The sequence below is a fragment of the Ranitomeya imitator genome, chromosome 3 (assembly GCF_032444005.1).
Source record: "Ranitomeya imitator isolate aRanImi1 chromosome 3, aRanImi1.pri, whole genome shotgun sequence".
Classification (NCBI taxonomy): domain Eukaryota; kingdom Metazoa; phylum Chordata; class Amphibia; order Anura; family Dendrobatidae; genus Ranitomeya; species Ranitomeya imitator.
In genome coordinates this window covers 669094884-669117066 of record NC_091284.1, presented here as the reverse complement: position 1 = coordinate 669117066, position 22183 = coordinate 669094884, and the positions used below count along the sequence as shown (strand labels likewise).

Genomic DNA, 22183 nt, shown 5'->3' with positions numbered 1-22183 from the left:
TACATCAGGGGGACTGAACATATGTATACATGAGGTACTGGTACATCAGGGGGACTGAGCATGTATATACATGAGGTACAGGTACATCAGGGGGGACTGAACAAGTATATACATGAGGTACAGATACATCAGGGGCCTGAACATGTATAGACACCAGACAGGGTCAGACATAGACAGGCAATCTGGCCTTGGCCCTTTAAGAAGATAACAAGATGCCAAATTCAGGATTGCGCGTCCACGTGTGGAGCCTCCACTGCGCATGTGCGGCCCTGAACATAGAGAGAGTACAGAGCGGGGGCGCGCACGTCGGCTGGGGATACCGGGGATAGTGATACCAAGTTGCTGGCAGTGTAACACCTGGGCACAGGGCGGTTTCCCCGGACATGAGAAGAGACGAGAACCGGGGCTGACAGAAATCCACGGAGAGCACGGAGGACACGCTGCCAGCTGCAGAGGAGTAATCCCCGCAGGAGAGCGACTGCCACCCAACCAGCACCATTCAGTCACCACAGGGAAGCCCCAGGTCAGTGGTGTCACCTGTAGCCTCCGCTCGTGCAGGCCGGACGTGCCCTGTCAGTGCTACCTGTGTGCAGCCCGGCAGTGCCACCTCTGCTCCACGTGACGCCCGGTGCCCCCGGTGTCCGCGCCTCCCCCCGCCCGCCTGCCTCCGGGATGAGGGGGGCTGCCCGGGATGGAGGGGGCGGACTGCGGGGGTGTCGGGGAGAGGATTGCGGAGGTTTGTGCGGGGTGGGAGCCAGCACTGCAGCAGGGCCGGGCTGTGCGGGAATGTGCTCGGGGCCCCTGTGATGGCAGCGCGGTGGACCACCTTGTGCTGCGGGCGGCCATGGTGGATGGGCCTGCCTGCTCCTCTGCGTGCTGGGCATGGATCTGCGGATGTCATGGGGGGAACTTCCCAGCCTGCCAGGGAGGAGGACATCCCCGAGGGTCTCCATCGTCCTGCCATGTCCAGACAGATGCGGGGGTCCTCAGATCTCAGCTTCTGTCACCTGTTTGTGGCAGGACACATGGATCCTATGAAATGTCACTGTCACTTTCCAGCTCCCATCCTCAACTGACAGCTGTTGTGGCATGCTGGGCATAGTAGTGTTGATTTTCTTTTACCACCAGATAGACCCCCCCCCTCCTCCCAATATTGACTGATTATTGGCCTGAAGTCACTGGGAGTGAGGAGGCGCCCATTACTGTCTCCTGTGCCCATTACTGTCTCCTGTGCCCATTACTGTCTCCTGTGCCCATTACTGTCTCCTGTGCCCATTACTGTCTCCTGTGCCCATTACTGTCTCCTGTGCCCATTACTGTCTCCTGTGCCCATTACTGTCTCCTGTGCCCATTACTGTCTCCTGTGCCCATTACTGTCTCCTGTGCCCATTACTGTCTCCTGTGCCCATTACTGTCTCCTGTGCCCATTACTGTCTCCTGTGCCCATTACTGTCTCCTGTGCCCATTACTGTCTCCTGTGCCCATTACTGTCTCCTGTGTTTTGCGAGAGGCTCTTTCAGTCTTTTAAGGTTCCTTAGTGATTAGTATGGGCTCCGATAAATGATCTGCACCAGATCTCATTACTGTTTAATATGATGATTTTAATATGACACCTTCTTGCTAAATAGATTTTTGGGTATCTTCCACGGGTTCACATTTTCCTATAGTAGGTCGCAATGACAGAAGTTGACACCTTTTAAAACCCAGTGTGTTATACATGTGATCTTTGGGACGTGCAAGTCTTCTTTACTTCTCGATGGTCCAGCCATATCTGCTAGTTACTTACGTTATGAACTTTTTATAGTATAGATCTCCCTCACATACTTATATTACTTATATTATTTTATATAGTTTGTTATATTTTGGTGGATTTTTTTTTTTTATTTATTACATTTGAATCTTGCATGTATTGGTGGTTTTCAAGTCCTATAGAGAAATGTAAAGATGCCTATGTTGAAAAAAAATCCAGTTCCAAAGCTTTCAACCAGTGATGATCAGAGCATGCTCATGTACAGTGTTTTCAGTGTGCTCAGAAATGATGTTCCAGTCCCTGCGGCTGCATGTCTTGTGGCTGTTGGGTAATCCCTGTGTGTGTTGTGGCCGTCATGCAGCCGCGGGGACCCAAAACATTTTTCAATCATGCTGAAGACTCGGTTAGCACCCGAGTGTGCTCGGAATAACGCCTTATCAGAATACGTTCTACTGCGTGCTACATTTTGCCCAAAAATGCTACTGCTTAAATAATAGATAAAAAGTGGCGCAAACAAAAACTCATTGGAACAGTGGTGTATATTTTAGGTTAGGGCTCCATCATGAATGATGTATACGTATCTTACTAGAGTCAAGTTGCTGTTCATTGGAGTCGTGTCACATTTATTCTCATGTCTCCTTCGGCCACAGCAGCGGTTGGTTGCCTCTGCGTTGAGTGGGCTTACCTACCGCCTCTTGCCTGCCGGCATCCTCGGCTCCTCTTTTGATTAGCTGGCCAGGAAGGATGGCTATTAACAGGAAGACCTGCGGATAGGTTTGAGCCGATGCTCCCTACTGCACACGGACGCATTCAATTGCTTGAAAAATCTCATCAAAATAGTCCCAGTCCAGCGGATCGCTGGCAGATTCTTAATTCCTTAATTGCTACACGCTGCGATTTCTGAGCCAAAAAAGTAGTACCTCCCCCATCAATCAGATGTTAAAACCTCTGGCAGTGGTGTGATATAAACAGTGTAAAGCGCCAAACACCACCGCTGTCACATTCGGGTGCTCAGTGCCCCCTTGGGTGGTCTAGCGCCTAGTTCACCGTTCCACCCCTTGTCTTCATTTAGTTCTATCTCCCTGATTCTGATTGACATCACTTGCATTGCCTGAACGAGTACAGTCTGTAATCGAGGGTCTGCATGTGAGTGCGTGCGCCCATAGTTTTGTCTCCTGACATTGCTCTACTGTTGTAGCAAGGGAGTACAGGACTGGTGTGCATGCGACCAACTTTGTTACAGATGACGCTTACTCGTACAATGCAAGTGCTGTCAATCAAAAAAGGGGGAGGTGGAAGTATGTAAAAGGCGGAATGCACGGAGTGCCCTAATTTGCATATTGGAGTAAAGTTGATTTTCTTGACACAGAAGCACAACTAAAGGTATGATTTTTATGGGGACAAATTCCCCCATAAGGATTTTATTTTACAGTGCAATTCTGGGCTGACAGATTCGCTTTAAGCAGCTTTCAAAATGCTTCTCATTAGAAAGTCTTTAGCTAGCTGGTCTGTAAACTCCGACACAGATGACCTGAGCTCTCCTCTTTCTTCAGTGTTAGGCTAGGGTCACAACACTGTATTTTCTCTCATCTGAGATAATCGGGCCAATTACCTAATCACACTGATCAAACTCCGATCAGAGTTGGTGCACAGTATGATCCGATTTTCTCAGATAAGGAGAAGATGGGGGGGAAAAAAGTCTCCGTTCTGTCAGTCCATGAAAATCGGACTGGACTATGATGTTATACAAGTGCATGCCAATGTTTTCCACAGGCTCATTGACTTGTATGGCCTATTGTAACCTGATAAACACATCCAGCTCGGGCATGCTGTGATTTTTTTGTTTTTTTTCTTGGACCAGCTGTCTCTGAGGCAGAAATCGGACCTGTGCACTGTCCCATAGAATAACATTGGTCCAAGTGTGATCAAATGTTTTGTCGGATTGCACTCGGACCCACAAGGGTATGTTTCTACTGGGCGTATTCCTTGAGGATTTGCTGCGGATTTGCTTCTGCATACAGCCTCAGCGACCAGATGTTACAGCATAGTGGAGGGGATCTTATGAAATCCAGTCTCCACTATGTGTGCACGGCCGCATCCGGCGGCCCTGCGTATCCGGACATGTGGCGTGTCTTTCTAGACCGCAGCAGGTCTATCTTGCGGAGACGCTCTGTGGACTCTATGGATAGGATGCAGTGATTCTGCATGTGCTCAATGAACCCAGGCAGAATAACCGCGCGTACAACAGGGGGGCAGCGCTTTGGACAGAGTGGGGTATCTGCTATGTTTCCTGACCGTGGAAACATAACCTCATATGGTTGTCTGTACAAGTCCTTATCGATGGCAGCAGAAAGGGGATGAAAATGCACATGGTACATCAGAGTGTGGTGAAGGGGATAGAGCATCTGAGAAGGGTAGTGTAACGGGGTCTACCAAGCTGGGGTACCTCTTTCAGTACCACCCCTTGTTTCTGGAGGTCCACTCTGCTTTGGCTGGAGTCTGAATGAAGGACGCTGGCTGGAATTGCTTGGTTACATGGGCGCATATAAAAGATCACTGCTTCTCCACGTATTTCCAGTCTGACAAAACTTTACTCACAGGACACAGAATATATCACACAGATACAGAGGGCATGCCAATAGAAAAGCGGCAGGCCAGACATACATTACAACAGCCGCAGGTGGCCGGAGCCTGCCGATATTTACTGTGGGAATTACAAAGGTGGGGGGCGGACAAAAGGGGAATATCATGTCCCCTCTGCCCAGGGGCGCAGCCTGTGGGCTGATGCATTAGGGACATGCATCTCACATGGAACCTATTATACATACATATAACTGCACAACATATTCTGGGTGCTGAGTGGTTCCGTAACACGTAACAGTAAGATCACTTAGATTTCAGATGGTGGAAAACTTAATGAGATCTAGAAAGGATAATCACTCCAGAAATTAAGTTGCACTGATAAAGTGATTTTATATTCAGCATGACTGGGAAACACACCTACATGAGAAAAAAACTATAATTAGCAGCAGGTCGCAAATCGTATAGTCTCCCGACTTCCTGATTACTTGGTGGGCATTCCTGATTGGGTGATAGTACAGGCCTGCGGCATCATCGTGCTCCGACGGGCCTGTCCGCGCGTCGTGCTCCGACGGGCCTGTCCGCGCGTCGTGCTCCGACGGGCCTGTCCGCGCGTCGTGCTCCGACGGGCCTGTCCGCGCGTCGTGCTCCGACGGGCCTGTCCGCGCGTCGTGCTCCGACGGGCCTGTCCGCGCGTCGTGCTCCGACGGGCCTGTCCGCGCGTCGTGCTCCGACGGGCCTGTCCGCGCGTCGTGCTCCGACGGGCCTGTCCGCGCGTCGTGCTCCGACGGGCCTGTCCGCGCGTCGTGCTCCGACGGGCCTGTCCGCGCGTCGTGCTCCGACGGGCCTGTCCGCGCGTCGTGCTCCGACGGGCCTGTCCGCGCGTCGTGCTCCGACGGGCCTGTCCGCGCGTCGTGCTCCGACGGGCCTGTCCGCGCGTCGTGCTCCGACGGGCCTGTCCGCGCGTCGTGCTCCGACGGGCCTGTCCGCGCGTCGTGCTCCGACGGGCCTGTCCGCGCGTCGTGCTCCGACGGGCCTGTCCGCGCGTCGTGCTCCGACGGGCCTGTCCGCGCGTCGTGCTCCGACGGGCCTGTCCGCGCGTCGTGCTCCGACGGGCCTGTCCGCGCGTCGTGCTCCGACGGGCCTGTCCGCGCGTCGTGCTCCGACGGGCCTGTCCGCGCGTCGTGCTCCGACGGGCCTGTCCGCGCGTCGTGCTCCGACGGGCCTGTCCGCGCGTCGTGCTCCGACGGGCCTGTCCGCGCGTCGTGCTCCGACGGGCCTGTCCGCGCGTCGTGCTCCGACGGGCCTGTCCGCGCGTCGTGCTCCGACGGGCCTGTCCGCGCGTCGTGCTCCGACGGGCCTGTCCGCGCGTCGTGCTCCGACGGGCCTGTCCGCGCGTCGTGCTCCGACGGGCCTGTCCGCGCGTCGTGCTCCGACGGGCCTGTCCGCGCGTCGTGCTCCGACGGGCCTGTCCGCGCGTCGTGCTCCGACGGGCCTGTCCGCGCGTCGTGCTCCGACGGGCCTGTCCGCGCGTCGTGCTCCGACGGGCCTGTCCGCGCGTCGTGCTCCGACGGGCCTGTCCGCGCGTCGTGCTCCGACGGGCCTGTCCGCGCGTCGTGCTCCGACGGGCCTGTCCGCGCGTCGTGCTCCGACGGGCCTGTCCGCGCGTCGTGCTCCGACGGGCCTGTCCGCGCGTCGTGCTCCGACGGGCCTGTCCGCGCGTCGTGCTCCGACGGGCCTGTCCGCGCGTCGTGCTCCGACGGGCCTGTCCGCGCGTCGTGCTCCGACGGGCCTGTCCGCGCGTCGTGCTCCGACGGGCCTGTCCGCGCGTCGTGCTCCGACGGGCCTGTCCGCGCGTCGTGCTCCGACGGGCCTGTCCGCGCGTCGTGCTCCGACGGGCCTGTCCGCGCGTCGTGCTCCGACGGGCCTGTCCGCGCGTCGTGCTCCGACGGGCCTGTCCGCGCGTCGTGCTCCGACGGGCCTGTCCGCGCGTCGTGCTCCGACGGGCCTGTCCGCGCGTCGTGCTCCGACGGGCCTGTCCGCGCGTCGTGCTCCGACGGGCCTGTCCGCGCGTCGTGCTCCGACGGGCCTGTCCGCGCGTCGTGCTCCGACGGGCCTGTCCGCGCGTCGTGCTCCGACGGGCCTGTCCGCGCGTCGTGCTCCGACGGGCCTGTCCGCGCGTCGTGCTCCGACGGGCCTGTCCGCGCGTCGTGCTCCGACGGGCCTGTCCGCGCGTCGTGCTCCGACGGGCCTGTCCGCGCGTCGTGCTCCGACGGGCCTGTCCGCGCGTCGTGCTCCGACGGGCCTGTCCGCGCGTCGTGCTCCGACGGGCCTGTCCGCGCGTCGTGCTCCGACGGGCCTGTCCGCGCGTCGTGCTCCGACGGGCCTGTCCGCGCGTCGTGCTCCGACGGGCCTGTCCGCGCGTCGTGCTCCGACGGGCCTGTCCGCGCGTCGTGCTCCGACGGGCCTGTCCGCGCGTCGTGCTCCGACGGGCCTGTCCGCGCGTCGTGCTCCGACGGGCCTGTCCGCGCGTCGTGCTCCGACGGGCCTGTCCGCGCGTCGTGCTCCGACGGGCCTGTCCGCGCGTCGTGCTCCGACGGGCCTGTCCGCGCGTCGTGCTCCGACGGGCCTGTCCGCGCGTCGTGCTCCGACGGGCCTGTCCGCGCGTCGTGCTCCGACGGGCCTGTCCGCGCGTCGTGCTCCGACGGGCCTGTCCGCGCGTCGTGCTCCGACGGGCCTGTCCGCGCGTCGTGCTCCGACGGGCCTGTCCGCGCGTCGTGCTCCGACTTTTCCTTCTGCAGCACTGGGACCCCAGTCGGACTGGAGAGGTGGCTGGGTCCAGAGCTACAGTGCTTGCCAGTGATTCTGACCGGTTTCATTGCCCTGCTAACAAGCTCTATAATAAAGAGCTTATAACACTGTACATGTTCATTCACTGTTCCTAGGCTCCAGTGATGGCCAGGTCCCTTGGCATTGAGCAGTAAATCATAAAATAAAAATGATCTGTTGGGGGAGCGGAGAGAAATTTTAACAGCAAATTGTACATTTTATTTTTCCATTGTCTACATAATGAAACCCAGTTAGGATGATGGGAATAACACTTTTAAAAGAAATCTGTCGCCAGTTTTTTGCCACCCCATTTGAGAGCCGCATGAAGTAGGGCAGTTATACGGACTCCAGTGATATTCATTAGCGTTTTAGCATAAGTTCAGAGGCTCCATTGGGGCTTATGTCTGAAGCCCCACAAAATGAGATGGGTACTGATGTGGCAATTGACTATAATGATGCAGACTGAGTTGCCTATTTTTCTGGACATTATTTTCAGTCGTATATGCCTATTTGAGGCTGGAATCAAGACATGGCCGACTGCATTTTGCAGCCCACTTCAACTAGGCATTTATGGCTGAAAATGATGTCCGACAGTGCACACTGTGACTCAGTCTGCCCCATCATCGCATACGCACAAATCCCATTTGGCAGGGCTTCAGAAATAAGGCCCGACTGAGGCACTGAACGTATGCTAAAGCACTGTGTGAACATGGCCTTATAGAGCTGCTTGCTGTCTTTTTGATACAATGATGGTTATATCTGCCGGAGATCTAGCAGTTCTCTGAGTCCTGTATAACCCTGCCCACACTGACAGCTTTCTGGGTACACTGGAGACATAAAAAGCTGCCAATCAAAGGTGTGTGGAGGGTTTTATAGAGCTCACGAATATAGAGAACTACCTGGCAGTAGGTTTACTAGTCCTCTTGTGATAAAATCAGTTTTATCAGCAGGAGATTATCAAAGCTACAGTAATCGGGCCCAATAAGTGACACATCGCTGGAATCAGGGTCTCTCTCTCTACATCATGCTGCTCTCAGATTAGGTGGCAAAAACCTGATGACAGATTGCCTTTGAGTTAAACATATATAAATGAATGTAATACATAGTTGTCATTTTATTGATTTTCAACTAGCCCCAGTATTTCAGGAATATTGTCCTAGTATGCTTGTAGTTTCCTTAACTGATAACATGTAGTGTGAAAGAAAAAAAGCCCAATCATTTACCGTAACATCCTACAACAGCTCAGCTCCTTTCCACTATTTACTTCTTAGATCCATTTTTTTCTTGTTCTTTGTGTTCTGTCTTTTCATGTATTGGTGACCACGTTGTCTGTACACATAATGGTGAGAATAACTGGGGTCGCCGGTAGTGGAAGGTCGGGTATTTCCAGTGTACACACCTGGGCAGATGATGACCGTGCTGCTCCGGTATTAGGTTTTCATTGTGTGATGCAGATGACAGTTGTATTATTTCCTATGCTGATTCCTATGTTGTTGCCTGCAGTTAGACTCCAAGTAACCAGCTGTGAAGGCATCTGTATCTGTAAACCCTGCAGTGCACATTGGAGGTGGCTGTCTAATGTGAGCCGACATGGTGGATGGCTATGTTACAGATCGTGATTGGCGGGTGCTTCATAGAAATGCTGAGTGATTGTCTCAGCACTGTGCAGGATTGTTCCTGCTGGTCTATAACAGAAGATACATTTGTTGTTTTGCTGTTGAGAATTTGCTTCCAGGGTTACAAATGAAATGTTATTACACGTTGTATCTTATGAAATTAGCAAAGTTAAAAATGGCAGCTATCATGTTCATTTTCCTATAATTGTACTGAAATCAATGTGCGGATCTGCAGAAATGATTTTAATCTGCGTGCTCCCAGGAACGTTCATCAAATAACCTTGGAGCTGAATCTGGCATTTGGGCTGCATGGATTGTGTTATGATAAAAATATAAAGTTGTTTGTACCATTTAGTATTTTTTTTTTTTGTTGCTGGAACCAATTCCTGCCCCATCCTGATACAAATCTATAAAAAAAATAAGAGTGACTGTACTGTTTGTTTGCCCTTGTGTATACTTTTCCTGGACTGACAACTTTGTTACTACCTCTCAGGCACTGAAGCGATATCGCTGGCAGCGTGAATCAATATATGCCATCAGCCCTTGAGTTGAATGTGGGTGAGATATTCAGATCTTCCCCAGTGAGGCGAAAACTGTATGTTCACCACGTGCGCCTAGGCTTGCATTTCTTAAAGCATTGGCACAGGAGTTCCAGATGTAAAGACGAACCTTTCTTACTTGTTTTAAGGAGTCGCCTTTTATTTAAACTGTGGCACAGGAGGAATGAATGGACTAGTTCCCTGAGCCATTCTAAGGGTATGCGCACACGTTGCGGATTTACTGCGGATCCGCAGCGTTTTTTACTGTGCAGAAATGCTGCAGATCCGCAAGTGATTTACAGTACAAAGTAAATCAATGGGAAAAAAAATGCTGTGCTAATGGTGCGGAAAATTCCACACAGAAAAGCTGCGGATTAAAAGGAGCATGTCACTTCTTTTGTGCGGATCTGCAGCGTTTTTGTACCCATTCCATTATAGTAATCCGCAGGGGTAAAAACGCATAAAATCCACACAAAATCCGCATAAAAAACGCATCAAATCCACACCTGCGTTTTCTGCCAAGAGATGCAGAATCCGCACAAAAAATTCGCAACGTGTGCACATAGCCTTATAGATTGTGTTATAGATTTGTGCCTATGGCTGTCAAGATGACTGCTTACATATAAATCGACATTAAGTGTGACCAACTTTTTACTATTGATGCTGCCTATGCAGCATCAATAGTAAAAACATATAATGTTAAAAGATAATGATAAAAAAAATCATTATAATCTCACCTTCCGGCGCCAACAGCAGCAATTCCCGTTCCTCGAGACACTCCGTTCTCAAGAATGCATTGCGGCAATGACCCCAGATGACGTAGCGGTCTTGCGAGACCGCTACAACATCATGGGTTATTGCCGCAAGGCATTACTGGGAACGCAGCGTCGCATCTTCCCATTGCAAAGTACTGCAGTGCGCAGGCGCCGGGGAAGGTCAGGGAGGCCCAGCACTTGCGCACTGCAGTACTTTGCTCTGCCCTCAACAGGACAGACAAAGTATGCCTGCGCCGGAGCCGCAGCATGACTACAAGAAGAGGACGTCATCGTAAGACGATGGGAGGCCCCGGGCCGGATCTCGACGCCCATCGGACCTGATCCGTACCAGGACCGCCCCTGGGTGAGTATAATCTAACCTCTTTTTCTCATCTTTCAGGTTACATCGGGGGCTTATCTACAGCATTACAGAATGCTGTAGATAAGCCTCTGATGCTGGTGGGCTTATCTCACCTTCGATTTTGTGGGTGACAGGTTCCCTTTAATCAAGTTGAAACAAAAAATAAGAGGTGTACACAAAGAAGGAAATTTCAAGTCACCCAGGGGATGATCAAAAAAATGGGGTTATCACAAGAGAAATCGTTTGTGACAAATATATACTGGGTCTATCACATGGGATTACCTGTTAGGGTTAGAGACGGCAAACGCGAAACGTGTGTCGGGGCGGTCCCCAGGGAGCATTGAACTGCACTGGCCCTTTAATGTGGGTAAGTTCTCCTCAGGGAAACTGACATTGATTTAGTGATCATATTGGCTGCAGTTAGGTGCCTACTGCAAGTGATGCCCAGGAAGACTGACATGCTATGGATGATAGAGAGACATAGACAGTAATGCGTTGTTTTGACGCACTCATCCGCATGCGTATGTCTGCCCTGAATTAACGCCTAAAAATGCAGCATTCGCCGCACACACTGCAAAACGACGCATGCCAATGCATGTCCCTGTGTACACAATATTAAATGTATGTACGTAAGATGCATGCAGATCGGTACGCAGGTATACGCAAATGTGAACCCGGCCTAAGGGTAACCCCTTGCAGAAATGTTGGGCTAATGTGTGCTTTTTCTTAGCAGCTTCCTGGGCCTCCCTGGCACTCCTCTACTAGCACACCGTGCACATCACGGTCACTACAACTTCCCAGACCTGGCACTCAGTATGGTCATTCCACTTGTTCTACAAGATTGGGTGGTAAACCATAAATTCCTGGGGATTAACTGAAATGTATACCATGATTAGCTGGCCATGTTGAGATGGGATTATTTTATTTGAATGAAGCTTTTATGCCATGAGAACACATTCCGGCTATTATTTGCCAAGTGTCATTTTCATAGGGTACAGGAGACTGACACTGGGTAAAGTAAGCTCCCCTCTCATTAACTGCGGTTTCTCAATGTACATTTAATATTTCATTACTGTGATAGCCTAACTCTGCCCCCAACATGTCTATGTTCACACGTTGCATTTTTTGCTGCTTCTTATAATGCAAATTTTAGGCTGCATTTTACAATACCAGCAAAGTCTGAGATTTCAGAAATCTCATGCACACATTGTTTTTTTTTTTCCAGACTGATTTGGAAAATTGCTATGTTTTTGCAAATTGCATCATGTCACTTCTTACAGCGTTTTTTCATCCATAGAGAGTAATGGGTAAGTGCAAACATGCAGCAAAAACGCACGTATCTGGTTTTGCTGCATTTTTTTTGTGCAAAAACCTTAAAGGAGTTGCATCAAAAAAAAAATGCAGCAAAAACGCAGCGTGTGAACATAACCTTAGTGGCCGAAGGCTGTGTTTAAGGCCAGGTTAAGATTTAGTATTGACACTATAGAGCGGTTGTATTACGGATTTAGCACACAAATATTCCCCTTCCCTGTACTTCCACTAAACTGAACTTTGTGTAGTTCCAGAGCTTGAATTGTGGCCACCATTTATTATTGTCTTTGGAGAATGGACATATATGGTAAAAAAGACATGCATGAAAAATGGACTGTTACATGGATGAAATGTGGTCTTTTTTTATTTTTTGTCAGATGCAAAAAGGACACGGACACATGAATAAAGTTTTGTTAAAATGATTAGTTTTAAGGGAATGGTAGCAATTACTATACGTCTTTATTTTTACTTTTTGCCTTTGCTCGATTCTTGTCGAACTTATCGGTTTGCGTGTAATTGTCGTGCTATGAAGTGGGTCCATTAGGAGAGACTCTACGGAGTCAGGACTAAGAAAGTAAAATGGAAATGTTCATGTCCCGAATTACCTTTCCTCTATGGAAGGTGTGCAACTGAACTTATGCTCAAGAATCTGTTCCCCTTCACAGTATTTCATTTGTTAAAGCATTCTGTCTTTCCATCTGGTGCCATGAAGTTTCCACCATAGTCCGCTATTTTGGCATTCAGCGGTCTGAGTGTTTGGTCACCTGTTCCGCGCACTCTTCTTTTAACATGTTTTTCAGCGTTGTGTTGGTTACTTCCAAGATTTCACGTCTTCTGTCCTCCATTTTGAATAGTGAACACTGGTTATAGACCAATATATAGGACGAACGTGAGCAGACGTTTTTAGAATTCATGGTGCGTGAATGACTCTTTGACCTCAGCTTGTTAGGAGCTAATCTCCACAACACACTTTGTTCTGTTGTGTTCCCGGAGACGAGATGTCCAGGCATGTGTCCAGACATGGTCTGGTGTTTAGTGTCTTATGATCAGCCAGTCCTGCTGTGATCATTGTGCTCGCTATATAAACTACAGTCGTTCTCTTTTCCGTCTGATCCTTCCATTTCTTGGTTTTTGTGGCTGTTGATTATTCTGTGATGTGATTGAGAAGGGTATAGATGACTGGGTGGCGTGATAAGTTTATAGAGAAATAAATCATGTTTCTGATAGGGTCTTCTGTTTGTAGCTTGTGCCATTCATGATGTCTTCTGGTGGACATGCACCTGCGTTAAGGCCCCTTCACATTAAGCGACGCTGCAGCGATACCGACAACGATCCGGATCGCTGCAGAGTCGCTGTTTGGTCGCTGGAGAGCTGTCACACAGACCGCTCTCCAGCGACCAACGATGCCGGTAACCAGGGTAAACATCGGGTTACTAAGCGCAGGGCCGCGCTTAGTAACCCGATGTTTACCCTGGTTACCAGCGTAAAAGTAAAAAAAAACAAACACTACATACTTACCTACCGCTGTCTGTCCCCGGCGCTCTGCTTCTCGCATTCCTCCTGTACTGGCTGTGAGCACAGCGGCCGGAAAGCAGAGCGGTGACGTCACCGCTCTGCTTTCCAGCCGCTGTGCTCACAGTGAGTGCAGAGAAGCACAGCGCCAGGGACAGACAGCGGTAGGTAAGTATGAAGCGTTTGTTTTTTTTACTTTAACGATGGTAACCAGGGTAAACATCGGGTTACTAAGCGCGGCCCTGCGCTTAGTAACCCGATGTTTACCCTGGTTACCAGCGAAGACATCGCTGAATCGGCGTCACACACGCCGATTCAGCGATGTCAGCGGGAGAGCCAGCGACGAAACAAAGTTCTGGACTTTCTTCCCCGACCAGCGATATCACAGCAGGATCCTGATCGCTGCTGCCTGTCACACTGGACGATATCGCTAGCCAGGACGCTGCAACGTCACGGATCGCTAGCGATATCGTCTAGTGTGACGGTACCTTTAGAATAAAAAAAGCCGCTATATTCCCCCTTATCAATGCTCCTTTGCTTCCATACTAAACTTGACCGGACCACCACCAGTCTTAACGTCTTGTCGTAACAAGAACGTCACTATGCCGGGGCATGTGACTACTACAGACTGTGAATTTGTCTGGGTAGACAACCACTTGAGCCATGGCTAGTCTATTTGTGTCTTCCTACTAATGCATGTTCGAGTTCCTTTTTTGTGTGGTGAATAAACCCTGATTCTAGTGATGTATCACTTACCTTGCTAGTTGCTTCAGTTTTAATTAAAAAACTGTTTTATTTGCTGCACATCTACCAGTTTTCTGAATGCTGAGCTCTGTTACCTGCCCACACCACTGATTTGCAGCTTTTTGTGTACACTGTGCATAGGCAGAAGTTGCTAGTCCATGTTGGGGGCAGTGTCATACAGAGCTCATGAATATGGTGGACTACATGGCAGCAGGTTTATTCTTCTGCTGATAAAACTAATTCATTAAAAAAACAAAAAAAAAAACAAAACAAAAACTACAACCAGCATCTCCATAAGTAACACATAACTGGAATTGGGCTCTGTCTCTACATTGTTGCTCAGATTAGTTGGCAAAACCTGATGCCAAATTCCATTTAAACTGCTTGAGGATATGTGCCCATGGTCAGGAATCTGCAGCATTTTGGACACCGCTTATGTCTGCTCCGTGCAGGGTGCTGCCGAATTTTGAACGCAGGTGAATTCTGCATGTGATCATTTCAACCGTGCAGAATCACTGCGTCCTATACATTGTTCGGGTGAGATTTATCTTGTGGAGGCTCACGTCTCCGCACGATAAGTTGACATGCTACAGTCTGGAAAGATGCGCCGCATGTCCGTGTCTGCAGGTGATTCACGGGCGTCGGTGTGAATATGGGATTTCTTGAAATCCCATCCAATATGCTGTAACATCTGGCCGCTGCCGTGTTACGCATTGTCCAACCCGCTGCGTTTACTGACTGTGGGTACATACCCTAAAAGCTCAATACTTAACTGCCGCAATGTACACCAAAGGAGTAACTGTGATTTATAGGTGCCATTGTCTCTCCCCTGTTGTGTGTTTCCATATGGACAGATATTTTGTTCCCTACAAGCTCTATAATATGGCCACAGAGCCAGAGCAGCAGAAAAAACATGCAGTTACGCGAGTCTCTCCCACATCTGAATATAGAAGAAAGTCACAGCTCGGCCAAATGTTCACGTTTTTCTGCAGTGTGGTGGTGAGATGAGCCTCAGACGGATGGCCATGCTCAGAAAGGTGGCCCCACACCTGACACCACTGGTTTGGCTAACTCCTTTCCTTCTGACATGCACTCTATGCTTGACTGAGCATGCATGTGTTCTCCATGATAAAAAAAAAAAAAGGAATGAGCTGCTGCCAGACAGCCCTGATGGTTAGCTATGTACTGTGAGCATAAAGTGTTGGGCATATTGAAAGCCAACATGCCCAGTTCTCCTTTCTAAGAGCATCTGCTTTTTTGGGCAGAGTCCTGATGCTCTCATACATGTTAGCAGGTCGACCGACCGATGTTCATCTTATCTGATAATGTGTGCAAAAATGTAAAGCGCTGCGGAATATGTTAGCTCTATATAAAAAAAAAGATTATTATTATTATCTGGTGAGTTATAGCAAAGATGTGATTGAAGAGGCCGCCAAACACACAAAGCATTCAGCCAATCTGTATGTCAAGTGTCACGGTGTAGCTGTCACCTGGGATCTCACAATGCGCTGCTCTCTAATAATAGGAGCTCCAGTGGGAACATTCCCCTGATATTGCTGTCATTCCAGTGAATATGTTCCCAACCTACTTGACTGAGCTTGCATGGATATCCAACAGAGGAGAGGAAACCGAGCATCTGCCTTTTGGCTTAGTTTCCGGCAGAAAAAAAATGATCAGGAATGTTGAAATTCTCCAAATGAAGATATTTCCCCTCCCCCAACCTGTTGTACATTTTGAGCTTCACGGGTAACCCCTGTACGGTGCATTATTTCTGATGTGTATGGACAACTTAAGAGGAGGTTCCCACGAGAGTAGAAAAGTCTGAAACTTATCTAGAAAACTCGAACATAGGAATTTTTCTTTCTTTTTGTAGCACACCCATAGATTTGAGTAACCGTGTTTTACCCAACACACGGTAGGAACTAGTGTGGCGATTTTATTTTGTATTTTTTTCATTCTCACATATTTTGTCCGTGGAAAAATAACTCATGAGAACAGTCCCATTGAATAACATTTCTCCAAGTGTTGTCCATTTTTTTTTTTTTTTTTTTCTACGACCAGCACTTGGACCGAGCACCTGGTCATGTGACTGTGCCCAAAGAGTGATCTAATAGATACTGGGTGTTATATGAATGGTGATCTGTGCAATGGGGAATACAGGGAGTCGCAGATCATGTCGTCTTGATATACAGGTTGCCATAGCAACTGTTTAAATGCCAAAGCGACATTTGTGTATACGACAAACGAACTTCATTTTGGCCATCAAAATAAACACGTGATCCTGACCTAGCACTGCTTTGTAAAACTGTCCCTCCAAGGCACAGGACGTTTATGGAATATGCAGCAATCGGACGTGGGTTTTATCATATAATTGGCAATGACAACTAGATCTGACACTTTGATCGTTTGCCACTTTTCCTACATGGTGTCTACAGGGAATTTTTCTTTTCTTGATCCAGTACTGGGAACTAATGTGCACTCCAGCTTTTCTCACATTTATCTTTTGTCGGTTGTCCCCTGACATCCGCATCCTTCCCCTTTTTGGATCCTGAAATATAGTTTATTGACTATTTCCTGTGTGCATACTGATGTATTACTTCTGTGTGTAACATCGCCTGCCCAGTGATGAATTATACTCTGGTATCCGCTCTGGAAATATTTCATTTCTTTCTCTTTATGACTGTTTGTCATCTTCCTCTCGCTGATTGTATCCTTGGTTTTCTCTAAAGCATAATATTTTATTTGTTTTCTATACATGTGTAACTTTGTGTAACTATGAGGCCATAGCAGGAGAATAATTTCGGCCTAATGTCCATGTTTGGCAGATTACACATGAGGATATTATAAAGTCAAGGGTATCTACAATTATTAGATGGAGGCAAAGGTCTTTTTCGGGAATTTGTGCAAGCCTCAGCTGCGTGACAAACTGAATTAATTGTGGATGTAGCGCCCGTACGTCAGATTCGGTCGTCTTCTAATTGGAAGCCAAATGTCAGAGGATTTTTCTAAACATGTTTCTAGGCCATGCTGTCAAAGTATTGCCTACAGATGTATACTTCTAAGATTAGCTAACAGAACTTCAATTCATGGCCATTTTTGAGGCTGTTGAGAATATGCAATAAAATTAAGATTTTGACTATTTTTGTGCTGCAATAATGCAGTTCTCACGCTACAGAGAATTTATTTCTATACCTGGAACATAATCGTGGATGCAGAAAGAGAATGTGTACAGGCCAAAAGTACAGAGACTGACACTAATTTAGTTTTTACTAAATTTACACCTAATTTTTTTTTAAAGATGGCAATAAGAGTGTTCAGATACATTGCTAACTCATTTCTTCCCATGAAAAATTAATTTATCACAAAAAAAACATTTCCACTTAATTTCAGCCTTGCCACAAAATGATCTGATCTGGGTTCAAGCCCCACTAAGGACAACATCTGCAAAGAGTTTGTATGTTCTCTCCGTGTTTGCGTGGGTTTCCTCCGGGTACTCCGGTTTCCTCCCACATTCCAAAGACATACTGATAGGGAATTTAGATTGTGAGCCCCAACGGGGACAGTGATGATAATGTGTGTAAAACTGTAAAGCGCTGCGGAATATGTTAGCGCTATATAAAAATAAAGATTATTATTATTATCTGTTTACATAATTTCGGTGACAAAGGCATCTACTATCACTCTGTTGTGCTGATTGAATTCTAAAGGCAGACTGGTTGCTCTAAAAAGAGGGCTAATGCTTGAAATCATTATCTTCTGCTGTTTAACCATTGTTACCTTCAAGAAAATGCATGTAGTAATAATTTTGGGCATCAGAAGGGATTTACAGGAAAGGGCATTGCTTCTTGTAAGGCCTGCAATACGCATTAAATGGCTGCTAGCCGAATGATGGTTCAGCAGATTATAAATGTGGCAGCCATCTCGGCCACCTTCTGGTATGCGCTTCTGTGTATTTTCTATTGGAGAACCATTGCAAGACTTGTCTGGCTGCGACTTCACTTCCAAGTAACAAGGCAGTCGGCTTTCCAAAATTGGACTTGCACATCAACATCTCCTGACAACCAATTATCTGGGATTTAGAAACATCTAACTTAAAATATCTAAAAACTGTAAAGCAACAAAATTTTGAAAACTACATTTTATCTATCTGAAATCTTTTGACCCCCCCCAACTGTAGTGTAAGGCCAACAAGGGGAATTCCACTTGTGGGTTTGTTGGAGCTATAGAGTGAGTACGTGTGCTCTTAGGCTACGTTCACATTAACGTTCTGCCGGGCTGCGTCGGGCGCAGCCGCGGCGATGCATGCACTATGCGCCCCTATATTTAACATGGGGGAGCATGGACATGCGTTTGCATGCGTTTTGCGATGCATGCGTCTTTTTTGCCGCAAGCGTTAAAGCGCAGAGGACGCAGCAAGATGCATTTTTTTTTTGTGTCCAAAATCCGGCAATAAAAGGACGCATGCGTCGCAAAACTATGCGCTTTGCATGCGTTCTTGTTTGCGTTGTGCGTTGCGTCGCCGACGCAGCAGCGCACAACGCAAATGTGAACGTTGCCTTACATTGTAATGTAGCTGCTGAAAACCTGATCGTTGGTGGCTAATCAGAGAAATCTCTGCTTGGTGACATTTAACATTCTGGCCCTGATTCATTAAAGGGAACCTGTCACCCCAAAAATCGAAGATGAGCTACGGCCACCAGCATCAGGGGCTTATCTACAGCATTCTGTAATGCTTTAGATAAGCCCCCGATGTATCCTGAAAGATGAGAAAAAGAGGTTAGATTATACTCACCCAGGGGCGGTCCTGCTGCGGTCCGGGTCCGATGTCTGGTCCGGTGCCTCCTATCTTCTTACGATGATCTCTTCTTGTCTTCACACTGCGGCTCCGGCGTACTTTGTCTGCCGTGTTGAGGGCAGAGCAAAGTACTGCAGTGCACAGTTGCTGGGCCTCTCTGACCTTTCCTCAACAGGGCAGACAAAGTACGCCTGTGTCGGAGCCGCAGCGTGAATACAAGAAAATGACATCATCGTAAGAAGATGGGAGGCCCCGGACCAGACCGTGACGCCCATCGGACCCGGACCGCAGCGGGACCGCCCCTGTGTGAGTATAATCTAACCTCTTTTTCTCATCTTTCAGGATACATCGGAGGCTTATCTACAGTCATGGCCAAAAGTTTTGAGAATGACACCAAAATTATAGTTTCACATGATCTGCTGCCCTCTGGTTTTTATTAGTGTTTGTCTGATGTTTATATCACATACAGAAATATAATTGCAATCATATTATGAGTACCAATAGGTTATATTGACAGTTAGAATGAGTTAATGCAGCAAGTAAATATTTGCAGTGTTGACCCTTCTTCTTCAAGACCTCTGCAATTCTCCCTGGCATGCTCTCAATCAACTTCTGGACCAAATCCTGACTGATAGCAGTCCATTCTTGCATAATCAATGCTTGCATTTTGCCAGAATTTGTTGTTTTTTGTTTGTCCACCCGTCTCTTGATGATTGACCACAAGTTCTCAATGGGATTAAGATCTGGGGAGTTTCCAGGCCATGGACCCAAAATCTCTGTTTTGTTCCATGAGCCATTTAGTTATCACCTTTGCTTTATGGCAAGATGCTCCATCATGCTGGAAAAGGCATTGTTGGGCGCCAAACTGCTCTTGGACGGTTGGGAGAAGTTGCTCTTGGAGGACATTCTGGTACCATTCTTTATTCATGGCTGTGTTTTTAGGCAAGACTGTGAGTGAGCCGATTCCCTTGGCTGAGAAGCAACCCCACACATGAATGGTTTCAGGATGCTTTACAGTTGGCATGAGACAAGACTGGTGGTAGCGCTCACCTCTTCTTCTCCGAATAAGCTGTTTTCCAGATGTCCCAGACAATTGAAAAGGGGATTCATCAGAGAAAATGACTTTGCCCCAGTCCTCAGCAGTCCACTCCCTGTGCCTTTTGCAGAATATCAGTCTGTCCCTGATGTTTTTTCTGGAGAGAAGTGGCTTCTTTGCTGCCCTCCTTGAAACCAGGCCTTGCTCAAAGAGTCTCCGCCTCACAGTGCATGCAGAAGCACTCACACCAGCCTGCTGCCATTCCTGAGTAAGCTCGGCACTGCTGGTAGTCCGATCCTGCAGCTGAAACAGTTTTAAGATACGGTCCTTGCGCTTGATGGTCTTTCTTGGGCGCCCTGGAGCCTTTTGGACAACAATGGAAACTCTCTCCTTGATGTTCTTGATGATGCGATATATTGTTGACTGAGGTGCAATCTTTGTAGCTGCGATACTCTTCCCTGTTAGGCCATTTTTGTGCAGTGCAATGATGGCTGCACGTGTTTCTTTAGAGATAACCATGGTTAACTGAAGAGAAACAATGATACCAAGCACCAGCCTCCTTTTAAAGTGTCCAGTGATGTCATTCTTACTTAATCATGACTGATTGATCGCCAGCCCTGTCCTCATCAACACCCACACCAGTGTTAATGGATCAATCACTAAAACGATGTTAGCTGCTCCTTTTAAGGCAGGACTGCAATGATGTTGAAATGTGTTTTGGGGGTTAAAGTTCATTTTCTGGGCAAATATTGACTTTGCAAGTACAGTAATTGCTGTTAGGCTGATCACTCTGACATTCAGGAGTATATGCAAATTGCTATTAGAAAAAATGAAGCCGTAGACTTTGGAAAAATTAATATTTGTCTCATTCTCAAAATTTTTGTCCATGACTGTACAGCATTCCAGAATGCTGTAGATAAGCCCCTGATGCCTGTGGCCGCAACTCATCCTCGATTTTTGGGGTGACTGGTTCCCTTTAAGACTGGTATGCAGGAATCAGAGGCACCAAATTCTTTAAAGGGGCGCTCATTGATTTACTGAATTTGACACACCTTGTCATTTGTTGGAGTAACATTTCTGGCATAAGAAAGGCTGGCACTTTTACCGAATTGATAGCTGGACATAGCCACGTCCTATTCCACCCCGACTCCTCCCCAGCGCTGCCCATTTTGGCGGTAATTCTAGCAGCTGAAAACTCCACGTTGTACAATTAATATGTCTATTCAAAATGTTTTAAGCACTTTATTGTATTGGCCCCTATATCTTCATGTGGTGCTGCTTTTAAAGTGAGTTTTCAAGCTATTTAAAAGCTGCACCCAGCCACCAATCAGGTATAATAAATGAAGAAATATTGTATACTTAACCATTTCATACCCAGTTTTTTTTCGCCGTATATTTTGCTGTCAACAAGGTAAACAGAAGAAATTGGGAAATGCATAGTCCCATACATCCCGTGTGATCGCTGCAACACCAATCACTAGCCTCAGCTTATCTAGTGCTGTATTCGATTGAGGCCAGTGAGTGGCTGCAGCGGTCACAATGGGCAAGTGGGACATGACCACTGCTGCCATGGTAAACTGAAGATCAGCAAGGAGGATTTTGGCAGCTGCACTGGAACAGTAGCATGAAAGGGGTCAATATAATTTGTTTTTGTTTTTTTTCATCTTAGCTGTATTGGTCCTGTTAACGCTTCATCTTCTCTGTAGCGTGTTTTATAGTTTTTATTTCCTTTTTGGTAAATTGCTTTCAATCATCTCCGGAGACTTGAGATAAAAATATTATAATTGGCTACTTATCTCAGGTCATTTTGAGGTTGTTGGGGGTATGCAGTTAAATTGAACTTTTTGAATAGCTAGCAAAGAACCAATCTTTTGTTCACAAAGGGGTTAAAGGGATTCAGTCAAGTCAAATGTAGTATCTAAACTTTAAAATGGACATATAGGTTATAGACTGATGGAAAAAAAAAGTCATATCAGATGCCTTGTGGATTACCGTAATTCTCTTTTTTTCACTTAATGTAAATGACCTCTTCCAGGGTCTAGGGAGGACACTGACTGTCCCTCCAGAGCTTATATACTTGAGGGAGAGATCCCAGTGGCTCTCTGCTCTCCTGATCCCCCTGCAGATCTGTGTGTGATTATAACTGACACATCTGCAGGTTCCTTTCCGCTTCAATCGAAGTCAGACAGGGCTGCAATATTGTTAAACTACAGCAGAGCTCAGAAACAAACAAAAAATGTGTTTGCTTAAAAACAAAGTTAATTTCTCCTGTTCTGTGGTGGTTACTTGCCTCACACTGGTAACTCTCCTTCATGTAAAATTAGCTCTAGAGGCAGAGTTATATTCCTGGCAGTT

General features: G+C 48.0%; 1 protein-coding gene across 1 annotated transcript in view; it reads left to right on the top strand.

Annotated features, from left to right (window-relative positions):
• The first annotated feature begins 299 nt into the window (after window positions 1-299).
• ADCY6 (adenylate cyclase 6) overlaps window positions 300-22183 on the top strand; it is a 299518-nt gene continuing 277634 nt past the window's right edge. Inside the window, exon 1 of the mRNA XM_069758332.1 lies at window positions 300-523. The gene's annotated coding sequence lies outside the window, so the exon portion shown is untranslated. The remainder of the gene's footprint in view (window positions 524-22183) is intronic.